Source organism: Rhinolophus sinicus, linkage group LG09 (assembly GCF_036562045.2).
Source record: "Rhinolophus sinicus isolate RSC01 linkage group LG09, ASM3656204v1, whole genome shotgun sequence".
Lineage (NCBI taxonomy): Eukaryota > Metazoa > Chordata > Mammalia > Chiroptera > Rhinolophidae > Rhinolophus > Rhinolophus sinicus.
The window spans coordinates 68,548,379-68,565,774 of NC_133758.1; the positions used below are offsets into that span (position 1 = coordinate 68,548,379).

At 45.0% G+C, this 17,396-nt stretch overlaps 1 protein-coding gene across 9 annotated transcripts in view; it reads left to right on the forward strand.

Annotated features, from left to right (window-relative positions):
* ATXN7L1 (ataxin 7 like 1) overlaps positions 1-17,396 on the forward strand; it is a 216,532-nt gene that overhangs the window by 119,011 nt on the left and 80,125 nt on the right. Inside the window, exon 1 of one of the 9 annotated variants that reach the window (XM_074340592.1) lies at positions 12,169-12,188. The exons of the other annotated variants lie outside the window; for them this stretch is intronic. The gene's annotated coding sequence lies outside the window, so the exon portion shown is untranslated. Of the gene's footprint in view, positions 1-12,168; positions 12,189-17,396 lie in introns of those variants that run through there. 9 annotated transcript variants of the gene reach the window in all.

A 17,396-nucleotide genomic window follows, 5' to 3' on the forward strand; every position in this document is an offset into this window, starting at 1 on the left:
GATTAGGGCCCACCCTAATGACTTTGTCTGAATTTGATCGTCCAGAAGACCCAATTTCCAAATAAGGTTGCATCCACAAGTACTGGACATTAGGACTTCAGCATCTTTTCGGGGGACACAGTTCAACCCATAACACTCACAGTCCCTCAACCCGCACGTCTGAATTGCTGAAACTGGCCTTCCAGCAGCTGGTCCGTTACCTGTAACCTCCCATTCTTACTCACCTTCCAACGCTGGGTGAGAACTCATCCTCTGACTACATTTTCACCACCCAGGCATCTATTTCATTCCTGATACTGCGATCGGAAAAGAACATCAGGCTCAAGTGGGTCAAAATCAAACACCATCAGCAACATGTTGAAAGCCAAGCCCGGACAGTGTTGTAGGGAGGGGTGTGACCTGGTTCTTGGGTGAAGAAAACTAAGGCTTTATTTTGTGCGAGGGACTCACCACCGTCCCCGCGCTCTGGCTGAAGGTCAGTGTGGGAAGGAGGAAAGTGGCCACTGGGGTCATTTGCGTTTTCTCTGGGCTCTTTTCCTGTCCCCACAGGAGGCCCCCAGTGGTAGACGTAGCACTTGGAGCTGAGTGTCGACTCCGATGCTGCTGCCTTGCTGTGCGAACTTCCCGGGGCTCAGTGTTCTCATTAGACCACTGAGGAAGTTGGATTCACAGTGAAGTGATGTTTGACTGAGGTCAAAGGTGCATGTAATTTATCTTACTTAATCCTCACAACCAGCCACTAAAGTGGGTGTTCTTATCCCCACTGCACAGATAGGAAATCTCAAAGAAATGATAGGACCCCAAAGCCCACATTTTTCATCTTACGTGACCCCACCTCTTTACTTAACTCTTAAATCAGTGGTTTTCCAGCTGGGCTGCGTGGCCTGATCACTTAGGAGACCTTGGGGACAGAAGTCTAACGACTCTGGGGTTGGGGGCTGGGTACTGGTACTTTGTAGGAGCTGCGGGTAATTCAGATGTGTTTCTGGTGCTGAGAACCACTGCTCTAGATGATCTGCAATCTCCTCTGGTCCGGAAGCTACTTGCACGTGGCCTCTTTATTAACTGCTAACTTCCTCAGCCTGAGTCTGGGGTCTTCCACTAACCTCTTTTGTCACTTCCAACTTCCCCAACCAATGCCCCTTCTTTGTAGTTTCACATCTTATGATCAGCTGCTCCTCGGGTCCTTCCTGGGCTCGACCAGTCGTCATTGGGGCTGTGTGCTGTCTGCCAGGTGATGCTTCCAGATCCTGGCTTTCAGACCCTGACAAAGCCATCACGAGGATCCCCTAGGACACTTGTTTAAAATGCCAAATCCTTAGGCCCCGCCCTGGTAATTAAAATTCACTGGACCCAAGAATGTTGTTGACGAAAGAGCATCCAGCCTAAGAAAAAGTCTCATCAGAGTTTATCTGAGCCAAACTGATGACAATTGCCCCGAAGCAAAATCTCAACGGATTGAGAAAATGCTCCAGAGAATTGGCAGTTTTGCAGCCTATTTTATACATTAGAATCAAAGGAGGAGACATAAGGAGGGTTACATGAAATTCATTGGTGGTAGATTAGGGAGGTGGGAGAAAGCAAAGAGGGATAATCTCTGAGTTGGATAAAAAAGTAAAACAGAGAGACACACTTCTTTCATATCAGTGGGTACAGGATAGTTAACATTTACAGCACATAGAGATGGTATGTGAGAACAAGATAATGATGTGGTCTCGTGTTCTGGTGCCAGCAGTTGTGCCTTCGAGAGATCTGGAAAAGAAAATTACTCTGACATTTCAAAGGTATGTTATCTCAGATGCACAAAGACAATAGACAATTTCAAAGGGAAAGACTGACCTTCGTCAAGGAAGCTACAGGCCTAGGACGTGACTACCCACCATGACCTGCTTTGAGTTAGGAATTTTTCATTCTGACCACCTGTGTGGTTACTTCGGTCTCTGGGTTTGTAAGGCCGCCGTGCAGGCCTCTCTGAGCTCGTCATCCACAATATGTATCTTCTGATTCTGAGGTTGGTGAACCACTGGTCTAATCTATGTTCTTTATTGACATTGAATGACATGCCCAAGGTCACATAGCTCATCAGTAGCAGTGCTAGGGTTCTCTATGCCTTGCCCTCCTCTATCTTTCCACTCCACAGTTCCCCAGGGAAGACCAAAGCAGTGGTTCTGATCACAATGCATGGTAAATTACCTGAAAAGGTTTTTAAAAAATGGATGCCCTTGAACTGACCTGTGGTCTGTCCCTGTCTCTGTCACTTACTAGCTCTGAGACTTACTAGCTCTGTCACTTACTAGCTCACTTACTAGTTACTGATTCTGGGAAACTGGCTTAAATTCTAAAGTTTTGATTAGATGATACTGCATGTAGACCACTGTCCATCACACTGTGTGCTCAGGAAACATTAGCTCCCAGCTGGTAGAGTACCCCCAGCCAATGCGGAGCTCATGTGTTTGGATCACTTTGTTGTTGTTTTTTCCTTGCACTTACACTCTTTCTGCAGCATGGAACTCCTGCTGTTCATCAGTCACAAGTGTCATTTGAACGTAAGTGCCTTTATAAACTCCCTGTAGGCTGGCAGGCTTTCTGAACCCAGGTGGTACTTCATACTTGCTTAGCTCCCTCACCTTCCTAAGCAAACTCTCTACCTGGGATTGTATGAGCCTATCCTGAGCAATGCTTCAGATGACATTTTATATTTATATTTACACACACACATACACACACACACACACACACACACACACCCTGCCTCCCCAAAACCAATTAAGTTACAGTCTCTGGGGGTGGGCCTAAATGGCCTTCTGGGGTGCTTTTCAAACTTTATGTATGTAACTCCCCAGAGGGTCTTGTTCAAATGCAAATTCTGCTTCTATGGTCTGAGGTGGGGCCTGAGAGTCTGCATTTCAAAACAGGCTCCCTGTTGTTGGTCCAAGGACCACACATTGTGTAGCAAGGCCTTAAGATATGGTCCCAGGTCCCCAAGAACCTACAGACTTCCTCACCTCTGCCAGCATCTCTTTTGCCTGTCTCACTTGGTACTCTCTGAATTTGCATTTGCTTTCTCTTTAGCAGTGATTTCCCACGGCATCATTTATCCAAAGTTGGCCTCCCTGCCTGTACTTTATAGTATCATTGACCTTGGTTCCAAATTCTTCACCCTTGCTCTCTCCAACTCATTCACCTAGTGCTGTACACAGATCTTCCCTGCAAGGTTCCTGCTAAAGGTAACAATGCCGTAGTCAGCTCTGGCTTAGCTCCATCCATCAGCAAATAGTTATGGCACACCCACTGAGTGAGTGCAAAGGTACACCAGACCCACACCCACAGCCTTTCTTAGAGGAGCTTGCTGTCCTATAGGGAAGGTTAAGACAAGTGGGAAAGTCACTGTAACTCATGCCTCCTAAGAGGCACAGGGACTGTGCAGAGAGGTTAAGAGCACAGAGCCAGATTTGCGTGAGTTCAAATTCCAGCTTTGCCACTAGCAGTATGGCCTTGGACAAATCACTGAGCCTCAGTTTCCCCAATTATAAAATAGTGATAAGAATAGTACATGATTCATAGGGTTGTTTTGAAGGTTAAAGGAGTTAACAGATATGAAGTGCTGGCATACATGGTAAGCTGTATGTAATGGCTAGTATTATTGAGTCATAGGAGGAGAGAACTGAAAACAGTACATGCTGGAGCTTGGTGTAGTTACTGCATTTGGATCCTCCAGAGATGGGGAAGGAGATTCGTGGTGGTGGGAACAGCATGGGCAAAGGCACAGAGGCAGGCATACAGGACCTACAGGATCAGGAGTTTAGACTGACTGATGCTGCCATGTGCCTGAAGGGAGCAGTAGCTGATGGGCGTAGAAGGTCGGTTGATGTCAGATGGTGGAAATCCTTGAAGGCCAAACTAAAGAGTTCAGATTTATTCTGAAAGCAATAGACAGCCTATCCTAGAAGATCTTTTAACTATACCTTTTCATACAAAAATTGTTCAGTGTTGTGTTGCTTTGAGTAGAGTGTAATAACCAATCCCCCCTTTTAGGTAATTGCAATTATTTTCTTCATCTCTCTTCGTGTCTACCTTGTGGTGTTGATACAAGCTTCTCTCATGGTCTGAGTGAACATTCAAGGCTATTAAGTGACCTCGGGCCAGGTCACCAAAAGGTTCACATAGCATGGAATCCATCTAATCATTGGAGCTCACAGCCCCACACCTCCAAAGGGCCACTCTTTGCCAGTGGAGTCTTGTCACCTCCCAGCTAGACCACATGCCCTGGTTATGAGCTTTGAGCAGGAGCCTGCAGCTCCAACAGGTAGCTATTCCTTCCCCTTCCGCCCCCTTGATGCTTAACCCTATTGTAATATACTCCGATGATGGGCTATGTCCACACACACACACACACACACACACACACACATCGGTAGGCAGCATATAGAGCTGTGCTATGTGACCTACTGGTAAGTTGCTTCACTTCTCTGCACACCCAAAGGAAAGGAATTCATCTGTAACGTGAGGATCATAAGTGTACCTACTTCACTGAATTCTCATGAGGGTTAAGTGAGTTAGTACAAGTAAAACAGAACTGTGTGTCTAGTATATGGTCAGTGATCAATAAGCATTAGCTATTATTATTACAATGGAGGGATTTTGAAAAGCAGCATTAGAATGAAAAAGAAAATGTAATTACCAATTGGGAAAGAAGTAAAAAAAATATATAAAATATGAAAATCTATGGTAATAAATTTTAAAATCTAGAGGAAATGGAGCCTTTCCTAGCAAAATGTCAATTATCAACATTGCCCCCAAACAAGTAGAACACCTGAATAGACCAATAACAATAGACTACTTCAGAAAATTTATAAAGAGATACCCTTTTTTAAAGGCCTTCCTGGTCTTATAACTGCATGCAATCTAGTCTTCAAAAATCAGGTATGTCCTTTGTTATTCAAACTATTTCAGCCCATAGCATAAGATGAAAATTTCCCTCAGTTCATTTTATGAAGCCAGCATGACCTAAATATTCAAACCTAAAAAGCACATGTCTCGTCTGTCTCAAAAGCTGTGAGGAAAAAGATGACCCTAACAAAGAAGGATGGGGAAGAAAGCAAGCCTCCGTGCACAGCATGCTCTTGCTTTACGGCAGTAGGTCCCCACTGGAGGCACGTAAGAACACCAGGAGCAGCGGGCCCCATCCCAGAGTTCCTGATTTCATTAGCCTGGGGAAGGGCTGGGCCTTAGTTATGTTTTCACGCTCCCCAGAACTACTGCTTTAAGGAAACTGAAAATCACGTAAGTCCACAAGCCTGGGTTATGGTTCCAAACCATCCCAGCACAACAGAGCCATTCGAGGAGAGATTTTTGCCAACCTTTGATGTGATCAGAGCTAGAGGAAGCAGCCGCTGACCACAGACTTGCATGCCTCCCATCAGAGCCTAAGGGGTTCCACAAAACGGTAGGTGCCCTCTCTTCAGAGACCAAAGACCTAGCCAGCAACAAGGCCACTCATAGTGGAAGTTCTGAGCCAGCAACTTTGTCTGCTGCAAAGGAAGGCTAGGAAAGCCCATAGAGAGTTTTAATCTCCGGAATCCAATAGGATATGAATGACAGACCGGTTCATTATTGTGCTTCAAGGTAATTAAGCCCACGTGGTAAGCAGTTCCATAAATAATTAATTATCAGTGTGCACACAGTCAATCCACAATTTTCATCTTCTCCTCCTTCATCCATCCCCAGTTCCTGTATTTGGCAGCAGCATGGACAATACTATTACCACCCACCCATGGCTGAAGCCTCGTCAAACAGTCCTGTAAGTGCCAGAGAAGAGAGAGGTGTCCTGGAAACCATTTCTTCTGTAGTTGTGGTTCCCTGACCAGGGACTCTTAGAGTCCCTTCTCACCACCCATCCTCCTCAGAACCCAAGACAACTCTATTAGTTACGTGATCTATCTTCAGCCCCAGTTGTAGGTGTAAATCTAGTTTCTATCCCTTGTTTCATTAAATAATAATACTAATAGTCATGGTAATAATAAGGCAACTTGGACATTTCTTACCATATGACAATATAAGAAACAAACAAATGAGTTGATTGTTGGCTTAGGTTTGGTCAGTTAATATAGGAGCAATGCAAACTGGATTCCTCTGCACACCACACCTGCTCCATCCACAATTAATAACCCACAGGAAATTGCCCTGCGTTCTCAGTCACTGCGTCATTAAGCAGTGACTCTGAAAAGACGAAAAATATCAAGGAGTGGTGGTGAAATAGTACAATGCGTGGTGTTTGCTTTACAGTATTCCCTAAAAGGAACAGTTGGGGGTGAGAATAAGTGAAATGGGAGCCGCAGAAGATTGATTGTTGAAGCTGAATAGTGGATACATGTGTGGTTCTTGTACTTTCCTCTTTTTGTATATGTTTGAATAAGAAAAAAGGATAATACAGGGAGAGACAACATGTGGATACGGGTGAGCTTCCATCAGTACATAACTGACAGAAGGTTCTGGACCCCGAAATAAAAGGGGGGGAGCCAGGAAAGGGACTGGTGTCTCCGGGCAGACAATGCTGCCCATCGTTGGCAGTGTCTGCACATTGCGCCTGGCTCAGAGTCAGTGCTCTGCGAAAGGTCACCAGCAGGTATCATCGTTATTCTTTTTTCTTTTTTAATTTTATTGGGGAATATTGGGGAACAGTGTGTTTCTCCAGGGCCCATCAGCTCCAAGTCATTGTCCTTCAGTCTAGTTGTGGAGGGCGCAGCTCAGCTCCAAGTCCAGTCACCATTTTCAATCTTAGTTGCAGGGGTCACAGCCCACCATCCCATGAGGGAATTGAACCAGCAACCTTGCTGTTGAGAGCTCCCGCTCTATCTAATCAACTGAGCCATCTGGCCGCCCCTCCAGAAGCTCAGCAGCAGCTCGTTGTCTTCAATCTAGTTGTGGAGGGCACAGCTCACTGGCCTATGTGGGAATCGAACCAGCAACCCTGTTGTTCAGAGCTCGCACTCTAACCAACTGAACCATCCGGCCGCCCCATTACAGATGTAGTTACTGTAACACAGAACTTGGGGATCCAGTAGGAAGGAGGCTGAGGAAAAATTAATTTTTCCTAGGTATTATTTAGTTTGAAACCATTTTAGCCCTTTTCAGTGAGAACACACAGAAGAGGGGTGTCTTTTTTTCCATAGTATAAGTTTGCCAGCTCTGTCTGAAAGCTTCCCCCTTTTCAGTTAATGCTGACACTGTCATGCACCCCATCAGGAATGGAGCATAAATATATAGAAGCTGGAAAATTCCAGCGCGTACGGAGAAATACAATCATGGGTCTAGGATGGATACTCTCACATGTTTTCTCTCTTTGCTAGCTCCATCTCCCTCGTTTTGACTCATAGTCTATCCTATCCCCCCCATCGCTCCCCCCCCCATTCACTTTGATCTGTTTTTGGAGGTCTTACAATATCTTCCCTTTGAAGAGGACCTGGCCTGGTCAATGATGTTTATACTACGTCAACATTCAGGAATCACTTTCATTCACTAGCAAGCTCCACCTTAGAAGAAACTCTGGAGTCAGCCAAGTCAAGGTTTTTTTAAAAATGTAAAAGGAGACTCTGAGGGCTGCAAAAGCTTCAGAACGGCACACAATAGCCAACAGACCCTCAGCTAGAGCAGAGGCGAGGATGGGAAGAGCTGGTGCACACTGAGTCCAATGCTAACCAAAGATTATTGATGCTCTACTTAATCTGCAAAGGATTACCTCGACAGGAATTGGGCTGCCTATCCTGACTTTTGTCCAACCGTCGAATTTTTGAGTGATGGCAGATTGGCCGTGCCAGCAGCAGCTGCTGCCTCAGGCTGGGAGGCCCACTGAGAAGCGGTCTGAGGAAATGGTTGAGTTTGGGGTTTTCTTTTGTTTGCTTGGGTTTTATTTTTCATTTTAGCATGTACTGGCTGAGAATCCCTTACATGTGTCTAGGACTTCACGGTGTAGAAAGCACATTTATTTTTGGATCATCTCATTTGACTCTCCTAGTAGCACCATGAGGCACTAGTCCAGAGGTCTCAAACTTTTATTTAAAGATGAGGAAACTAATGCTCAGAGTTTAATGATTTTTCAGGTCAAAAATTAGTGGCAGAGCTACAACTAAATTCTTTAGTTCTCTGCCAGTAGGAGGGTTAACAATCCAGAGAAAAAGGCAGCATGATGTACCAAACGCTACTAAACATGTGTGTCTGGCACTTAGCAGAGCCTTAGAAGGATTGGGTGGGTGGGTGGATGGATGGATGGATGGATGGATGGATGGATGGATGGATGGGTGAGTGGATGGATGGATGGATAAGTGGATGGATGGATGCATGGATGGATGGATGCATGGATGGATGGATGAGTGGATGGATGGATGGATGGATGGATGGATGGATGGATGGATGGATGGAGCTCCTGGAAGTTGGAAAGTGGGTCTTACTCCCCTTTGTACTCCTGATGGCCACCATAGTGCTTTGACATATAGGACCCACTTAAATATTTTTGAATGAATAATCCACCATGTATGCATATACTTTTGTACCAAGACAAATTAGAGTTTGTGAAGAAGGTAACTCTCTGAGCTTTAAAGAATAGAAGGGACTAAGGAATACAATGTGGAATGCCCGTATTACTAAGGAATACACGTATTACTCATCATACTGGGATGTAAAAAATCTCTTATTTATTCATGTATTCATTCAACAGACAGTATTGAGTGCTTGCTAAGTGGTAGGTTCTATTCTAGTTATCAGTGATACAACAGTGAACAACAACAACAAAAAGGTAAAGTCTCTGCTTTCATGAAAACCACCTCCTATTTGAAGATCATAGATAATAAGCAACTAAATAGACAACATATTAGTAGAAAGAAAGAAAAATTAAGCAGTGATGTAGGGGTTGCTATTTTAGCCACAAAGCCTTCTCTGATACCATGACATTTGAGCAGAGACCAAAAAGAAGTGGTGGAGGCAAGTCATGAGGTTTTCCAGGGGAAGAGCATTCGAGGTAGATGAAGCAGCAGGTGCAAAGGCACTGAGGTACGGGCATGCTTGGAGGGTCTGAGAAAAAGCTGGGAGCCCAGTGTGACTGGAAGGGAGTAAACAAGGCAGAGAATTAGAACAGATTAAAGGATTTTGATCAGAAGAGTGATGGAATCTCCCCAGGCCTGACTGCTCTGGCTTTTGCCAGCTGTTGTCCACATCGAAATCAGCAGGGTGAGTCAGGGACAGACAGGGTAGACTGACAATTACACACAGGCTGACGACCCTACCCCCACCCAACATAAGCTCCATTTTTCTCGGTATTGACCTACAAATGCCCACTCCAGGGCAACTGCACACTTGGCTTGTTTGCCAAGACCTCAGCCGCCATCACTGGGTGCCACCGGGCCTTGGTGGTCTACTGTCCCAAGCTGCCAAAGCAGACTAAATTCATTTCAGCTGTAGTCTCAAGTAGTTGGCTTCCTAGTCCTAAAATCTCTCTCAAGGAAAAAATTCCATGATCTAGCCTTCTACATTTGAAATCTGTACTTAAATTTTGGATTTTTCTTTTTTTAGAAAATATAGGAAATAATGCATAAATTAAGGGGACGCTTTTTTTAATACACTTTATTTTTTTAGGGCAGTTTTAGATTTACAGAAATATTGAGAAGATTACAGAGAACTCCCATATGCCCCACACCCACCTTCCCCTACTGATAACATCTTACATTAGTATAGTACGTTTGTTGCAATTAGTGAACCAGTCTTGATGCTTTATTATTACCTAAAAGCCATAGTTTATTCAGATTTCCTTAGTTTTACCTAATGTCTTCCTGTTCCAGGTGCTCATTCAACACACCACCTTCCATTTAGCTGTCACGTCTCCTTAGGCTCCTCTTGGCTATGCCTGTTTCTCAGACTTTCCTTGTTTTGTGTGACCTTGACAGTTTTGAGGAGTACTGACTAGGTAGTTTGTAGGAAGACCCTCTGTTGAAATGTGTCTAGTATTTTTTTCCGTGATTAGACTTGGGTTATGAGTTTTGGGGGTGAAGACCACAGAGGTGCTCTTTCATCACATCATATGAAGACTACTATGCTACCAGTATGGTTTATCTGTTGGAGTTGACCTGGATCACCTGACTGAGGTGCGTTTGTCAAGTTTCTCCACTGTAAAGCCACTCCCTCTGTCAGTCTTTGTCCGTACAGCTACTCGTTGGAAGGAAGTCAGTATGCACAACCCATGCCTAAAGAGTGGGGAGGTGTCCTCTCTCCCCCGTTAAGGATGGAGTGTCTACATATGTTGTTTGGAATGCTTCTGAAAGAGAAATATCTGTCTTCTCGCCCATATATTTATTATTCAATCATTTATTTATACCAATATGGACTCATGGATCTTTATTTTATATTTTGGATTCTAGTGCAGTACTGCTTTATTTGTCGATTTACTTACTTATTTACTTATTTATTTATTTATTTCTCAAAATGTTCCAGTTTCGGCCATTGGAAGCTCTTTCAGTTGGTTCCTGAGTCCTTTGACATACACCCATCAATTGTAGGGGTTTATTTGTTTTGACTTTTTGAGCAATTTCTTACTTTCTGGTACTACAAGATACTTCAGGCTCATCTTGTATATCTTATCCCTGTCCTAGTGAGTCCTAGTTCTTCTTATTGAACAATGTTAGAAATATATAGCCATCTGTACCTATGTTAAGGTAAGCATGAGTTCATGCTGATGTCTCCGATTCTAATCTATCACCATATGGATCATTCTAGCCTCCTCCCCTTGTTTATCTGTAAATTTCCACTCCAACAGTAGGAAACCTGGCTTCCACCATACGGTGTCCATTTAATTGCTCAATTCCAGTCTGCATCCATAGCAGTATCAGAATTGTTAACCAATGTCCCCATGGGAACAACTTTATCACTAGAGTACAGTGCTTACATGCAGTTTCTTTTGCCTTTGGTCTTACAAACTTCACTCATTTTCAAAGTAACTTAGATCAGCCTTTTTTCCCCAACCCTCTCTAGTGAGGTGGTTTCATACATTTGTAATACCATTAGATTCTCTTCTCAAAGTCTGCATTCCTTCCTGAGATCCTAGGGGATACTTTTTAATTTAACATATTATCTCCAGCTGGATTAAAAAAAAAAAAAATCACAGAGAACAACCACCATAAGAAACAAAGTGGTGAGCTGGCCAGTGGCTCAGGTGGTTGGAGCTCCGTGCTCCTAACTCTGAGGTCACTGGTTTGATTCCCACATGGGCCAGGGAGCTATGTCCTACACAACTAGACTGAGAAACAATGGCTTGAACTGGAGTGGGCGGTGGGGAGCGATCATACTTTTTCTTGTTTGTTTGTTTGTTTGTTTAAGTAATTCTTATATTATACAAGTCATATGTTAATACAAGTTAAATTCCCCTTTAATACTATTCCAAGCCCAGTTCTTCTCCTAGTGGTAAACATTGTTGCTCATCTGGAATATGTCTGTGCATACTTTTTTCTTGCATTTATATCTACATATATGTACATAAAGAAAATGCCTAGTATTGCTATGTGTGCTTTAACATGAATGGTATCATGCATAACCTCTGCAACTCGATTTTCTCCAAACTGTTCAACTTGGGTATCTTTCAAGTCTGTGTATGGCTCTGCCTCAGAACGTTCCATAGAATAAACGTGTTGGTTACAATTGTGAGGATTGTTTCCCCTACTGTTACCAGCAGTGCTGCAGTGAGCTCTCTTGCACATGTGCAAGTGTTTCTCTATGAATTGCGGGGTCATAGAGATGCACATTTTAATTATAACAGCTACTGTCAAATTGCCCATCAGTATTCTCATGCTAGAAAAAAAAAAATCATGTTCCATATTATGTGACTGAGTGGGAGAGAAAAAAGAATCAGATTGCTGGTATTTCATTTGTCTTAATGTTTCTCTCTAGAGAATAGTAACTAGGGGGTAAGACTCATGGTGTGTTATTTAAAAGAATTTCATGCTGTGATGATTTCAAGTGCTTTTAAAATGTTAATAGTTAAGTTATTAGGAGAGGGGCAGTGTGGTCTAGTGGTTTACCATTCTCACTCCCAGTTACTGATTTTAAGTAGATGCTGCAGCAGTTGTATTAATCTGCAGGGCCTCCTTATTTGCTTGACGGGGGCCTGGGATGCCACAGCACAAAAGGACCAAGATGGGAGACACAAGGTGAGATTCTTCATAGCCTTTCCATGTGCTCCTGATGAGTAGGAAGCGCGTGTGTCCATTCATTCAGTAGTCATGGTTGATCATCTGCTAAGAGCTGGGCACTGGGAGGCCTTTTTGCCACCCAGTTATTTAAACAGGCTGGAAATGCCCAGAATGCATCTGTGTTTCTGGACCTTCATTTCCCATTTGGTTGAGTGCATGTTGGATACCAGGCAGGAAGCCCAGTACCGAGGAGACAGAGGGGAGGGTGACATGCTGCTGTCCGGGATTTGCTCACACCTGGCTCTGCCAGCCATCACCTCGGACTCTCCTCTCCTTGTTTGGCCATACTAAGGGGCATGTGAGGCACTTCGGAGCTATCTGAGGGATGGGGGATGTATTAAGTATCCTAAAATAATGGGAATGGTAGATTCAATCCTTCCAAATGTACACTATATCCAACCACACTCTCATAGCCTTCTTTGTGTTTCTGGAATTATTTCCCAGATGATTAGGTGTTCAGGTGGATGTGTGAAAGCTAATAACGTGCTGTGCTGCCATTTAATCAGAAGTAGAAAAATGAAATTAAATTAAAGTTGCTCACGATGTCCCTGTTCTGAGTAATCAGAACCAGGTCTGTGCTTCCCATTCAAAGAGCAGACTCCTTACAGAGAGGGCTCTACTCACACAGCCTGTCACTGTGGGAAGCCATGGATGGAGCCATCTGAGGAGGAGGTGGGGAAGGAGCCAAACTTTGTTTTTTAAAGCTCTATGGAGTAACTTGCATTGGAACACTAATTAATGGGGTTTTATTCTCCCAATAGTCCTATAATTTGCCACGACTGGCTCCAGAGTACAGAGATAGAAGAGGTCAGCTAGCTTACACTTAGTGTTTTGTAGCTTTTCTCAGAACAGAGGCAATTTCTCTTGTTTTATCAGTGGTCAGACAGTAAACTCTCTCTCTTCTTTCCTCAACTCTGTATTCTGGACCTTTTGTCCTATGTAGTGGGCTGAACTCTGCCCCCTAAGAAAAATGTGTTCAAATCCTACTATCCACCTACACCCCCCCCCCCCATGAATGTGACCTTATTTGGAAATAAGGTCTCAGATACAGTAAAGTTAAGTAATACGAGGTTGTATTGGTTTGGGTGGGGTGGGAGTGGGGCCTGAATCCAGTGACTGGTGTCTTTATAAGAGGAAGGAGAGAAAGGTTTGGACAGAGACAGCCAGGGAAGAAGGCCATGTCAACACAGAGGCAGGGATTGGAGTGATGTAGAACCACAAGCCAAGGGACGGCAAGGATTGCCAGTGACCAGAAGCTGGGAAAGGGCCCTGGAACAAATACTCCCTCAGAGCCTGCAAAGGGAACCAACCCTGCCAACCACTTGATTTCAGACTTCTGGCCTCCTAAGCTGTGAGAGAATAAATTTCTGTTGTTCTAAGCCACCTGGTTTGTGGTACTTTGTTACAGCAGTCCTCGGAAACTAATACACCCTGTGTTTTGGTTTTCTTGATAAATGAGGCTTTAAACCCAAATATCCTGTTTCTATTGAAGCAAAATTCAGTCCCACACCTAGCAATGCCTTTCAGTTCCAAAACTCTAGCCTTTCCAGCGAGCAACCCTTCTGTTCCTCCCAGCTTTGTGGCAAAGTGAAGTGCCAACAGGCTCAGCTGCCGCATGGACACCAGAAGCCTGTTAGCTCTGATCTCAGTGGCCGGGCTAACCAGTGTCGGCTATCCTGCTTTGTGCTGACCTGAAACACGCACGCTTTGCAAAAAAATGCACACACAGGGCCCAGGAGCTGGGCGGGCAGCCCGGTCGTAGGTTCTCTGTGGCCTCTCTGCCTTTGGATGGTGGTGATTCTTCAAAGGATCGATTCAGGAGCCATTGAGTCTTCCATAGTATCATAAAATTGTGGGAGTTTAGAACTGCAAAAGGCCTAAGGTATGATTCAGTCCAACTTCCCACCCCATTTTATTTATAATAATACCATCTGGTGTTTGTTGAATAATAATACAAATAATACCAAATATTTATTGCATACATACTATTTGTTAGGAAATTTTCTAAGTGCCTTGTGTGTCTGAACTTATTTAGTCATCACAGCAATGCTTTGCAATAGGGATTCATTATTACCAATGTGTAGATGAGGCAACTGAGGCACAGAGAGAAAAGGATCTTGCCCAAAGTGGCAGAATCAGAATTCAAAGCCAGGTTTGTTGAATCTTGAGCCGACTTCTCCACAGAGACCCACCATAAAATGATTTGCCCCATTTCACACAAAGAAGGAGAATATCAAGACCTGCAATCATGATGCCTAAAAATCTGAAGCAGTACTGTATCTTCTTAATATAGACCCAACTTTAAACACAAGTGTATGTGCAGGCAGGCGCGTGCGCACACACGCACACTCTTCTCTTACACAGAGGGAACACCAGTTCCTTCCAAGGAACAAAAGCTTAGAGGTAGGGATTTAGGAGAAAGACTGCATTGTGTTATCAGTTAAGCTGCCCTGTTCTCATTAATGTAAAAAGTTTCTCCAAAACGAGTTTTACCTGAGAGTTTCTCTCCCCCCAAAAACGCACTAGTCAGAGTTGGATCTAAGAGGGGCAGTCCCAGGAAGGCCACAGCCAGCCATCTTGTCCCAATATGAGGAGCCAGCAGACAGGAAGACAGAACCCTGTGGCAGAGCGGTAGGCTGAGGCCGCCACACCAGCCCCTGGGAACTCTTCCAAGTTTCCCTCTGGGAGGGACCTCTCCTCTAGTCTAGGGTGTTCAGTTTTTGCAAAATGAGGTCACCAAGAAATGACACCCAAGTCAGGGCCAGCACATGTCCTATCCCTGTTGTCCCCCACCCCCAGCTCTGGGACAAGACCTCTTCCCTACATGGCAAGGCCTCCAGGAGTGACTGTGATAGATGGGTTATGTAAGAGAGAACAGGACGCAAAGAGAAAGGAAGCTGCCCTCCAGCTGGCCTGCAGCAGACCCGTTTGGTGGCTTTGGAGCACATTTATTAGTGATGAGCTGCTTCAAGGCTGGCTGTGCCAGCAGCTCAGTCCGGCAGCTTGTTGTTCCCTGCCCATTGCCGTACGTCTGTTTGAGTCGGGCCTCACTCCCTCCCCTTTGCTTCCCCATGGGAGGCTAGAGGCTGTGGGGGCCTCAGCATAGTCAGAGATGTGAGGTGACGCCACGTCCTGACATTCACCATGTGATTCTCTATTTGTGTCCTCTCTCCCCAAGCCAGCTGACTGCCCACTGGCAGGAGAGAGGTAGAGCGGGAGGCCTCTACCATCTGCAGCCACCGTCCTGGCCCTGCCACTCAGCACCCCGGTGGCAGTGTCTGGTGTTTGGTTGCGGTGGTCATTGCTGCCGGGACTATTGGGTGGTGAAGGGTCTCCTCGCTAGAATTTCTGTGGGGTCAGAGCAGGGACAGAGAAGCCATGTGTGTGGAGCTGAGGAAAAATTTCCATAGCCCGAGGTCTGCAGAGAATGAAAAAGCCATAGGAAGGAGGTGAAACAAGGGCCGCCTCTTCAAGGCTTTGCCAAGGTTTGTCTTGGCTCTTCCAGACAGGTGGAGAGCGCCCCGGGATTGTCCAGTGGATGGCCAAAAGATACCAGATCCTTTGAGGTAAGGAGAAGGTACCTGGATTACTAAATCACCAAAGAGCTGGTGTTAGCTCTGCCCGCTCAAGTCTACACTCTGCAGGTATTAATGAGTCAACCACCCGCACTGAGGATAACTGCCCAGCACTGTACCAAGATCAAGATTTCAGGCTTCCTCAGCAGTATTCAGACTAGTTAAAGAAGCAAGAGGCAGATTCCAGGTTCCAGATTCTAGCCCATCCACCAAGCTTCTTATGACTTAAGATATAATTCGGTATGTCTTTGGTAGTTAGAGGGTCAGAAGACATTTAAAGGATTATGCAGTCACCCTGGGTCTGGGAAGAATCCAACATTTGGGGCACGGCTGAAGAGAGGTTCCCTTCCTTGGCTCTCTGGCAGTGTAATTTTCAAATACATGCTTGGCCAGGCCTTGCAGGGCTGCTCCATCTGTGTCTACTGCTTGCCGAAAAGCAGAAGTCTGGTTCAAAAGCAGTGCTCGCCCGCTCCTGCCATTGCTTTTTCTGCATTGGTGGGTTTTAGTATGTCCTGTGTGATGCAGTTGTCAGATCCTAACTTCCCCTCTCCACCATGGGCTCCAGGTACACCCCCAATTTAAATATGTATCAGGTTCTCCCAGAACGTAATTTAATCATTCCTAGACTTTCTGAGATCTAGAGATCTAGATCCATGAGACTCAGGGGGAATGAATGCTGAGATCTAGATCCATGACCAATGTTTTCTGTATTTGTTCCTGCTCCGGCTTAAAAGGATGCCCCAGGGCATGAGGGTCTTTGGAATCCTAACCTGGTGAACCAAGAGACAGGTAATGAATGAGTTTAGGAAACCAGAAAGACCCAAGCCCCAGGCTTTTTATACATGGAAGCTCTTTAACCTATAAAGCCTTATACAAATGTCTGGAATAATGACTTTATCAACTACCCAAGGCCCCTAGAGAGGGCCTCCCAAACCCTCAGAGAAGTGGGGTAGGGTCCACCCCATGGGAGCCTCATGGATGGAGTGTGGGATAGGGAGGTTTCCCAGAGAAAACTCAAGGTCTGTGATTGGAAGACGAGATGCAGAGGGAATGAACGCTGAGCAGGTCAGATACCTAACATTCTCCTTACCCACCCACTCCTTTTTCTCCTTCCTTAGCTTCCTTTCACTTATCTGTCCTTCAACTACTGATTACAAAAGAAAGAAAAATCTTTGTTTTAGTGGGTATTGGGCGTGGGCCTGGTGACTACTGTAAACTGGTCTGTGTCCGTCCTGCTCATCTTGGAATGTGGATGTAACATGGAAACGCAGCAGACAATTTGATAGCCGGCTTCCATCCATCACCTGTTTGTGATGTCTTTCTGTTGAGCTTTGGGAGAGCTCAACTCAGAGCTCTCCCAAAAGAAATTCTCTCTCCCAACCTGCACTCCCGTGCTGCAGCCTTCTCTCCAGCTTTTGTTTTGTTCTGGACTTCCTGTTCTATTTTTGAACAGTTGTAGCCTGGACACATGCCTTGGCAGACACAGATCCCATGTGAATGGCAAGCATCCGACCTGAATACCTGCCCTGCAATTAGTGACCTGGGTTTGCCCCAAGCGTAAGGTGGTTGCCGCCTTTCATCAGTCTTCACC